This window comes from Phaseolus vulgaris, chromosome 3 (assembly GCF_000499845.2).
Source record: "Phaseolus vulgaris cultivar G19833 chromosome 3, P. vulgaris v2.0, whole genome shotgun sequence".
NCBI lineage: Eukaryota > Viridiplantae > Streptophyta > Magnoliopsida > Fabales > Fabaceae > Phaseolus > Phaseolus vulgaris.
Window position 1 is genome coordinate 31,317,203 of NC_023757.2, and position 11,767 is coordinate 31,328,969.

At 34.4% G+C, this 11,767-nt stretch overlaps 1 long non-coding RNA gene across 1 annotated transcript; it reads right to left on the reverse strand.

Annotated features, from left to right (window-relative positions):
• Positions 1–6,680: 6,680 nt before the first annotated feature.
• Positions 6,681–11,767, reverse strand: LOC137805866 (uncharacterized). The gene is made up of 4 exons (XR_011080261.1): positions 11,328–11,767; positions 11,114–11,185; positions 7,771–7,813; positions 6,681–7,005 (listed from the first exon to the last, which is right to left on the reverse strand). It is a non-coding gene; the product is annotated as an uncharacterized lncRNA (long non-coding RNA).

Consider the following 11,767-nt stretch of genomic DNA (forward strand, 5'->3'; position numbering starts at 1 on the left):
GGAGAGGCTGTCACCACTACAACCTATATTCTCAATAGGTTTCCTACAAAAAAAATTGGAGGTAGCTGTACCAGAAACAATTTGGTTTGGACTTAAACCAACTGTTAGTCATTTGAAAATATTTGGTTCCTTGTGCTATAGGCATATTCCAGATGAGAAGAGGAAGAATTTGGAAGATAAGAGTGAAGCTCTTATCTTAATTGGATATCATCCAACAGGTGCTTACAGGTTGTTCAACCCAGTAAACTAGCAAATTCTCATCAGTAGAGATGTTGTTGTAGATGAGAATGCATCCTGGAATTGGTGTAAATTTGTAAAACAGATTCATTGTGTTTTAGAAGACAGTGGACAACAACAAGATGAAGAACATGAAAATACAGTTGAGCCAGAATCTAGAAGATCAAAAAGGCAAAGATTTCCTTATTCTAGATTAACAGGTCATGAAGTTTATAGTGATAATTTGATCACTGATGAAGGAGACTTGGTTCACTTAGCATTTGTGGCAGACATTGAGTCAATCACTTGGAAGGAGGCAATAGTTGATAGAAAGTGGAAGAGTGCAATGGTTGAAGAGCTGGAATCACTGGAGAGAAATGAAACTTGGGAATTAGAGGCTTTGTCAAAGGGAAAAAGACCAATTGATGTCAAATGGGTTTTCAAGATAAAACTCAAGTCTAATGGCAGCATACCCAAGCATCAAGCAAGATTAGTTGTTAAGGGTTTTCTTCAGAAACATGGAATAGACTACACTGAAGTCTATGCACTAGTGGCCAGTTTGGAAACCATTAGATTGGTGATTGCTGTGGCCAGTTCTAGAAACTGGAAAATCTATCAAATGGATGTTAAATCTGCATTCTTGAATGGAATTTTAGAAGAGGAGGTTTATGTAACTCAGCCACCAGGTTTTGAAGCAAAGGATGCCAGCCACAAAGTGTTCAAACTCAAGAAAGCACTCCATGGACTCAAACAAGCTCCTAGAGTGTGGAATAAACTGATAGATTCGTTTTGTTCAAGCTAGGCTTCACAAAGTGTTCATTAGAATATGTTGTGTATGTAAGAGAGGCACAAAGTCAAAGCTTTATTATGTATGTTTATATGTGGATGATTTGTTAAATACAGGGAGCTCAATGACAGAGATTGAGCAATTCAAAAAATAGATTGAAGGCTATTTTTGAAATGACAGATTTGGGAATGCTTAGCTATTTTCTGGGAATGGAATTTGTATACACAAATCAAAGTATTATCCTGCATCAAAGGAAATACATTAATGAAGTGCTCAACATATTCAATATGGATCAATGTAATGGAACTAAGGTGCCTGCTGCTGGAAATTTGAAACTGACAGAAGCCTTGGAGGAGATTGCAGTAGATAGTACTTTGTTTAAATAGATTGTTGGAAGTTTGAGGTTCATCTGCAACAGTAGGCCTGACATAAGTTATGCAGTTGGACTAATAAGTAGATTCATGTGTAATCCAACAACCTCTCATATGGCAGCAGCAAAGCACATATTGAGGTATCTTAAGGAGACAGCAGGGTATGGCTTACTGTTTTCAGTAAGCTTGAATGAATCTGAAGACTGTTTGGAGGCTTGGAGTGATTCAGATTGGTGTGGTGATAAAGTGGGAAGGAAGAGCACCTATGGATATTTTTTCAAATATTTGAAAGCTCCAAATTCTTGGTGTTCTAAGAAGCAAACTATAGTTGCTCTCTCATCTTGTGAGGCAGAGTATATAGCTGCAGCAGAGGCAGCTTGTCAATGTGTTTGGCTTGAGTCTATGCTTGATGATTTGAAGCTGGATCATTTGAAGCCTGTGCAACTTTGTGTGGACAACCAATCAGCCATCAACCTTGCAAAGAATCCAATCTCACATGGGAGGAGTAAACACATAGAGACCAAGTTCCATTTCTTAAGGGAATAAGTTGGAAAAGGAAAGCTAGAAGTGAAGCATTGCAACACCAAGGAGCAAGTGGCTGATATTTTCACCAAACCACTTAGACTAGACAGATTTGAAGAACTAAGAGAGTGGTATGGAGTTAGAAGTGTTGCAGAATTTAGCTTAAGGAAGAGTGTTGGAATAAGCTAAATAAAAGAGTTAGGTTGTTAACTCTAACTACTCAAAACTTAAAGCTAGATATTTCTGTTATCAGAATGTTTTAATTCATTTTGTTTCTTAACAGCTATAAATAGCATTGCTTGTATTGTATCAGTACAGTTTTTCTAATAAAGAGATTTCAGTTTCAATTCCAATTATCAATTAATTCCCAACAACAATCTCACCAAGGCCATCACATACTTACAAACCTTTCGGTTTCTTCTAGATCACCCAAGATTTGAGCATTCTTATGATTCGTTCCTCGCTCCAATCGAGTTTGCTACAAAGACCACTACTGCACTGCCTCTACACAACCGTCCTACTCTGCTCCCAGATTTTTGTATTGGACCCTTCTCCACATATGTTCTTAAAGAAGTTGGTTCAGAACCTATGCTTGTGCATTTCCTGTGATTACACATTGGAAAAGGCTTCCCACACATATCTTCCCACTTATTGCAGCCTACAGATTTGTAGCTATAAGAAAATTCTTAATTTTTGCAAGTACATCATGTTAGGATTGTTAGCAAAAGTTTACCTAAGAAATTACTTCAAATGTTCAAACCATAACCAAAACAAAAAATGGTTTGCAACAAACTACACTATGATTTTCCATGCATTTTTTATGATAAGTCAATTTTATGATGAAAAATAATAGCTTAATACAACAATAACAACAATTGTTTTTTTATTAAGTACATTGACTACATGAATCAAATAACAACATATTTTTTGCTGTAAAATATGACAATGGAAAACTATTCACTTCTAAATCTATTTTCATATGCAATTAAAGTATCAATTCGAAAATTTCACATGCAAACCAACAAAGCACATTCTCAGTTTCAAAAAATTGCAAATGTATTTGTAACATAAGAAAAGCTCATCAAACCTGAAACCACCGCGCAAAGCTGCAAGGAGAAGGAGAAAGAGCTAATATAAACGCACCATGAACATTCCATGAAGGGGAGAAAATGGGAAACTCAAGTTTGGGAACCAAACAAGTTTCGGAAAAATGGAAAACGCATCAAATTTGTGTTTATAAGTTTCGATTGACATACCTCAGTGGTGGAAGGAGAAGCTTCGACGCGGAAGGGTTTTGTTTGAGAGGAGAAAGTGAAGATGGTGGAAGGAGAAGCTTCAACCGCAAAAGGGGTACCATCGTAGGGTCTCAAAAAAACGTTGAGGAAGGAGAAGCTTCAGTGTTTGTGGAGAAGGGTTACCGTAGGGTTCAAAAAATGTTGAGGAAGGAGAAGTGCTTCAGCCGCGGAAGGGGTACCACTGTAGGGTTTCAAAAAACGTTGAGGAAGGAGAAGCTTCAGTATGCGTGGAGAAGGGTTACCGTAAAGTTCAAAAAAAGTTGAGGAAGGAGAAGCTGACGCACATAGAGGGTTAAGGGTTAAATTTTGTTTATTATTTTAGGTTAAATACTTATTATGTCAAGTGTAATAAAATATAACATAGTAAAAATTTATTATGACGGTTCTACTTTGAACAAACATAGTAAATACTTACTATGTTAGTTTTAATTTTAACCGTCATAATAAATTTCATAATAATTACAAAAATTTCACCTAACTATTTTTTATGACAGGTAGACTACACCCGTCATAGTAAGCTGTAATTGATTCTTATTTTTGCACTAGTGCATGCATTATAAAGAAATTCTAGTTACATATAACATCATAATTTAAATATAAGTATAACAAAACATTCAACACAAGTTATTATATATGAAAAAATTCAACAAAAAAAATTATAATGTCATTTTAATCATTCATCTATCCTAAGGTGTTATATGTAGTTACAAAATATTTTGACCATGTTGTTTTGACAACCTCCAATGCTTCTGAATCTAGCGGTTGTGAGTCATTGAAAAATTGTGACATTTGAAATTTATTTAAATTAATCCATAAATAATAAACACTAAATTTAATGTCTTTGTGTATTGAGGTATATTACCTGATCCCAACCTCTATAATTCTAGCTCGCACAATAGTGGCATCCATTACATGACATAGTAACCACACTCATAATTTCAAAATTGTTTATTGCACTACAAGTAAAAAAAAATGTTACTAAATGATTGAATGACACACATTAAAGTGAGTGAACAAATATACTTTAAATACCTTAAGGTGCATCCAAGTAAGCTTTTTTGCGTTTGCACTACTCTCTCACTTAACATGTTATATCCAAAATAAGCACTAAAATAAAAACATTTCATGTTATAACACATAACATTATGTAATGTATAAGTAATAATAGATGTTAAATGAAATTGTCTAACCTATCTATAATGTGTTTAAAATAGTTAGAAGATTTTTTATACAAGGAGCAAAATTGTCTGAATTTTTTCACCCATCTTTCGTATGCATCACTTATACAAATATTATCTAATTCATTAAAAACTAAATCAAAATTGACGAAAGTCGAACACGTTCAAAACATACACACACACATATTAAACACATAAATAACAAATAAAACATTAACCTCAAATATCAGTTCTGTAAGCGGTGCAAAGTGATTAGCGGTGATGGAGAGCAGGGTTCGAAGGTGTAGCGACAACATGCGGTTTGGAGCAACGGCTAGCGCGTTGTTCAGAGTAGGGGTTCGGAGCGACACAAACAATGAGCAAAGCAGTGTTTCAGAACTAAGCTTAGGCGCGAGATGAGCAGGGACGACGGTTCGCGTCGTGAGTAGCATAGAGCAAGCACAATGGCGCGTGGTTCGCGGTGGAGTGTGATGCTGGTGGCAAAACAAAGTAGGAGTGGTGATGGCCTGAACAGTGAGAAGGGCGGTAGTGGATGCGAGTGCGTCACATTGAGGAGTGATAGTGAGAGAAGGGTGAGAGAGTGCGACAGTGGGGGTGAGAGGGCACGAGAACTTCAATTCTAAAATGTGACTTTTAACGATGGTTCTTCATAGGAACCATCGTTATTTCCCTTCATGAACCCCTTTTAACGACAATTCTAGCCACAACCATCGTTAAAAATCCTTAATAATTACAAAATTTTCACTGGTCTTTTTTACGACGATTTTCTAATAAGTGTCGTTATTTGGGATCGTCATTGGGATATTTTGTACTAGTGGTCCTTGATACTCGAGTTGTGTATTGATCTTCCAAATGAACCTTTAAACATGTAAGTTTGTGGCTCTTAATAGACATGAAATTTTGTGATATAAATCTCCCAATTATTGTTGACATTTTTAATGGCAATCTATTTTTCAAATATGTTTTTCTATAGGTCACTATGTATCCCTTCAATGACATTATACGAATAATGATGGTAGAGATTAATGTCAATAAATCATCTTTCACAATTTCATAGATGAAATGTGAAATGATATGTGACCTCACTTGTTATGATTAGTCATTTCCCGTCTCATTTAATGATAAAATGATATGAAATAGGCATAATTTCACAAATTAAATTTCGCAAAAACTTTATAAGCCAAAAAGGTGAAAAGACAAAAACTCATATTAACAAGTAAGAATTGATCTTTTATTATATTTATAATGGTACACTACAAAAAAAAGGTTTATTATCGTGGGCCAAAATGGACCCTAAGTATGAAAAACCTACGCAAAAGGGTCATTATCGTGGGCATAACGTTAATAAGAATGTTGAAGCTAATGTACTCGACGTAAAGATATTGGCAGGTGTGAGCAACACATGGCGGGTGTTTTTTGCGTAGGTCAAGCCCCTATAAGGAGTTTAGAAATTTATAAAAAACTGTGGGTTTGACCCACACTTAGCCCACACAAAATTATATTAGCGTGGACTTAGCCTTCAAGATGTCCACACTTTTTTAAGTAGAGTGAGTTTAGCCCACGATAGTGCCACACAATCTTTAAATAAGCGTGGGCTAAGCCTTTTGTTGGCCACACATAAGCGTAGGCTAAACCTTCATGTTGGTCACAAATTAGCGTGGGCTTAGCCTTCAAAATAATTTTTTATATTATTTATTTGAAGAAGTGTAGGCTTAGCCTACAAGTTTGGCACACAAAGAATTTCAAATAACTACAGTTTCTAGTTTCCAGTTTGAAATATATTTTTATTGAAATAAATCAATTTTAAAAAGAAAAATATTTTTTATTGAAATAAATCAATTTTAAAATTACTCTATTTCTCTCTTTCTTATTGCATTTATCTTATTTTTTACCTATTTCATTTTTTTCAATATAATTATTGAAGATACAATTATTTTAGGGAGCAATCTAATATGAAGAAATGTTTTTCTTACTAATTTTTTTTATTTATAACTTTTTCTTTATACTTTTTACTTGTCTTGAAAATTCAATGTTGTTTTTTCTATGAGCAAGAAAAAATATTTTTTTAATAGGAACAAGGAAAAGAACAAGAAAAATTATTTTGCTTTGTTTGCACTTTGAACTTAGTATTTTCTAATACAAGGCCCACGATAATAAACTTAGAATTTTGCCCAAAAATATAAAGGTAGAAACGTCATATCGGTGGTTTTTTATTGAAGATATTTTGATTGAAATTGAACTAAAGTTACTTTAATTAACTAAGGTTGAGCTGGTAGATACCTAGACAAGCTTACCTTCACACTCTTCAAAATACCAAGAAAAACAAGAAACACGCTTTAAAAAATAGTAACTTGATGACAAACAGAAGTTGAGCTATATAAGGTTCCAACTAGCAAAAACTTCTACTTTCTAATCATGTCAACCTAGAGAAGTTAAATCTTAAATAAAAGTTTTTATTACTAGACAGGAAACATGTTAACCTAGAGAAGTTAAATCTTAAATTTAGTAAACTAACAGTAGCCATAACAATATACAACAACAAAACTGCATTGTCACTAATCATAAGAAGCAACACCAAACCTTGGTCCCCAAGGTAGAATTGGTTGCTTGTCAGCATACTTAATTTCCTTTGAAACCTGCATTTAGTTTAATAAATGATAAGATTTGGAGATGCAAAGAAAACAAAAAATTCAAAAAAGTTCAAAAGATGGCTTCCACAATAATCATTCCTCATAGGTGTGCTTAAGATTTTTTTTTAAGCAAACAAGCCATTTTCTGAACTTTTAAGTGGCCAATCTCATATATTAGTCCCACAATAACAAAAACAAATAGAGAGATACAATGGTCCCTTACCACAAGCCAAGGTGACCAAATTATTTAAATGCTTTTTTTTTCATAAAAAGTACCTACTAGGGAGATATTTGTATATTCACTACCATGCTAAGCATAAAATCATTTTTGTGCTACAATCTGCATAGAATTATCAATTATTCTAAGACAGGAATTGATAAATCATAATCCTAGCAGCTACTTTGTGATATCTAACTCCCCCTGCATAATAATAATCATAAGTTCAGCTATTAAAGCCTACCCTGCTTACAACAAATCAATATCTACTATTATCCTAGTCCTAGGCATTATTCCTAGAAAAAAATGGCATCATAAAACAAGAAAGCATAATAATCTGACCTAAGTTGATCACAAAAAAGAAAGTGGAACCAATTTAACGTATAATTCATAAAACTGATTGTTCCATGCAAGGAAAGCATGTCCAAACTTCCCATCCCAAAAAAATACCCAGGTCCTAATAACATAAATAACAAGAATACAAGCAAAGACAATTTTAATCAAGAACTGCAACATTAGAAAAGGAAAATGCAAGTTGGTAAATGAGATCTTACTTGGTAGGAAAACCAGTAATCGAGCAAATAGGTTGTTCTGGATCTGAAACAAAGTATAAATATCATTAAAAATAAAACAAAATTTTTAAAATAATGTTACTTGGAGACATGTTTTGCATGATTATAAAAAACAGTGGAACTGAGTTTTGGTGTTTGAACTTGGGAGAGCTAGCTAATGAACATTAGAAATTTCTTTGGAAATCCTGTAATAGTACATGTTGATTCAATTTTTGTTTCAAGGGAATGAGTAATTCATATGATAGAGATGGTTTATTAAGCAAACTGCTGACTCTGAAGCCATCTTTTGACAGTGATGAAAATCTGCAGCATGACCTTTACCTTATTTCCTTAATGGATGACTAAGGATGGGTTCCCATATATTGATAGTGTGTAGGTATACTAGTACCCTGAATAGTAATATAAAACATAGATAATTGATACTGACCACAATAAAAATATTACTTCATGAACTATTGTTATCCCTATATATCAATTTTTATCAACCTGATACATCAAAACAAGGTCAACTTTAACAATTAATTTGCAATTTTATACTTGTGTATCTAGATAACATGAGATTTAACAGACTTCTCTTTCATGTTGTAATATTTTTTTTACCTTCATTTTCATTGCTAATTTACACCAGCATCGTGTTCACATTCTACCAAATGGGTGAAAGAGAAGGATAAAGAGCACGAAGAATTTGCTTGGTTGAATGAATTGAAAACATATTTGGACAAATTGTAAGGCTTTTAGAGTTATAAGTTTTCGTAAAACCCTTTCACTTGCACCACCTAACTATACTCTACATAGATCGTGAAACCTCCTTTGTGTTATGATAAAGCAATTATAATACAATAATATGCTAAAAGTTTCTATTGGCTGCATTTCTTAGGGTCATTTACTGAACTAAATAGATGATACAACTATCAAATGCTATTGTGTCTCGATTTTATTGTTGATAAAAAAAAAATATTGTAATAGGCTCTAGGGGGACACATGAATGTGCACATGAGGGACAGGGCTAGGCTCAAACAAAGCCTTAGTCACCATAATGAATCCCTTCAAGATCTTCACAAAAAAAGATTGTAAGTCATAGAGTGCTCAATTTTCTGAAGTGATGGAACTTCTCTCATCAAGATATTGTTGCCTTAATCCTTATTTACTCTAATCTTTCTGGTCCAGTTGCAACAAGCAAAGTCTCGTCTTCTAGGCCCTCAACTATATCCACTCAAGAAAATTAAGAAACTATTGTAAAAGGGTATGAATGAGAATAATAAGAATGAAATTTTTCTTGAATTATTAGTTTGGTTACTGCATGCACTTCACCATTTGAAAGCAAATGACAAATATTGAAAATACAACACATAGTACCTACCATCAACAACATATGCAAATTTTACCATCTCAAATGTGATAATTAGATTTTTAAGATATACATTGTAAGAATGAACGCATTTCATCTATCATGAAGAGCAACAACACAGACTCTATGGTTCAATATTTTCATTTATTAATTCCTGTACTTTACTAAAACTGTACAACACAATAAATTTGACTAATGTAGAGACAATAGTAAATACTGGTGAAACCTCTGTTTTCGCCCAAGAACCACAAATTTTTCTTCTCCTTTTCTTCCACCACGTTACCAAATTTGATTTTACCTTTTCTCTCTTCATATTTTTTTTTCTTATATTCTTCACTTCAAAAGTCTGACACTTTCTATAGCTGCCACTCAATTTCTCTTTGTTTTTTTTTTATTTTATTCTCATAATTTCCTTCACTCATCCCATAATCATAGTATTCCCAGTCGGTTTTTTCTCTTCTCCATTCTCTCTGCTTTTTCCTTCACCGACTACTAGTTTCTGCTAGCTTCACCAAACTCAAGGTTTGTACTTTTTCTTCCTTTTAAATTATTCTAATTTTACTTCTCTGAACTTTCTGTTCCTTTTTTTTCTACTATTTCTTCTATTTTATTTTCCATCATGAAGAATACGCTTTTGGAGAAGCCAAGGTTCTTTTATTTTTATTTGTCAATGTATGTGTAGTCCACTAATGATGGTCATCCATGCATGCCTATCAGTGTTTAGCTAATAGCATAAATGTCAAAATGCAGTAATAACCGAAGGGTATGCTACGCACACCTCATACATTAAGCTAGCCATGCATCAAACCACCACTCCACAACCACAATATTTCATCCCCAAGCATCTCCAAGCTTAAGACCAACTTTAAAATATTCCAGTGAACCATCATTCTTTACTTTTTTATTATGGTAGGTGCTAGAATCTGCATTTGAAATTGAACAAATTAGGGACTGACTAGCACGTAGATACCAACGTGTGACACCTCACTCAAACTAATGCTATCTTGTCATTATGTTAGCCACCGATGAGGTCCACCTAAATTTCAAGAAACATCCAATTAGCACTTACTTGGTTCAATCAACAGACCTTGCTTGCCAAAAAGTGGTGGGACCGTAGATGTATTCATATAAGTTAGCCATTTTCCATTTCTTCCATGACAGCTCCATATGAAAAAGAGTAAGTGCCCTGGTTGCTCATCACCGAGCTCAATCTTTTAGTCTCCAGTTTAAATAACAAAGCGAAGCTGAGCTGATTTTTCTTTGCGCAAGACATCATCCAAATAAATGTGTTGGTCTTTTCAGAATCAGAACAATCCCCTGAGTGGAATAACTCAAAGCCTCTATTACATAAAGATTTGATCAGTGTTTAGCTTCCTTCACCAGTTCCCACATCAACACATCAAACCAGCTCCCCCACCAGACCTCAAACTATGCTAATATATTTCCTAGCTTTCATACGCTCAACTGTATATAGGAAACACCACTGGATTCCAACTTTAGAGCTCCCTCCTCGTCACCTAACCACTTGAACAGAGTTAAGTGCTAGACATGAGCACGAACTAAGATCCAATTCACCCTTGTCTTAAAATAACAAGCCACTCACAAGTCACGATGCTACACAACTTGGACTACTTCTTTATTCGGTCTCTGTCAATGAATTAACCATACCTAATCTTGTTCAGATACCTCATGTTATTAAATACTCACAAGCCATTTTCTATTTTACTTTTTAGTCTACAAAAAATATGATCAACATCAAACACAGGATGCAACATCGCAGACTCATTTGAAAACAATATTGTCAAATTACTGAAGTTGGAGGGAACCCTATATAGACTAAGAAAAGCAGAGGTTAAAATATGGACACAGGAAAGAAAAGCAGAGGTTAAAATATGGACACAGGATTAAAATAAATGCTCTCAATGCTCTCATCCATAGAGACCTCCGCCTCTTTTACAGAATAAAATCAGCACTAACCTTCTGTCACCAGGTTGGAGGAATCACAAGTGTTGCCCCCAAACTTCTAGCAACAATCACTGCATCTGCTATCTGATAACCATCATTGGAGTATTAGAGAATAAGGATATAATCAACAGAAACTATCGAAAGAACTATCAGCAACACGCAATCCGAAATCGAGAAGCTAAGGTTGAGAACACATAAAGATTAAGAAAGAAGAAGGGAAACTCACCGTGAGTACGAAACGGTCAATCGCTCAAGCTCAATCGCTCAAATGGTCATGGTCACGTTCCACTGCTCAATCGCTCAAATGCTCATGGTCACGTTCCACTGCTCAATCGCTCAAATGCTCCACTACTCAATCACATTCCACTGCTTAAATGTTCTCAATCGTTCAAGCTCAATCGCTCAATATCTCACTGCTCAATCGCTCAATATCTCAGTGCTCAATCGCTCAAATGCTCCACTGCTCACGATCACGTCCACTGCTCAGTCGCTCAAATGCTCAAGCTCACATTCAAAATGAGTTTACTCCCAAAAATGGAACATACTTTTGACTTTCACAATTTTATTGTTTATTTAAATTTAATTTTAAAATGCATAGCAGGGGTTAAACCTTCAAAATTTAAAGTAGGCATAGTGTGGACTTAACCTTCAAATTTAAGTAGACAT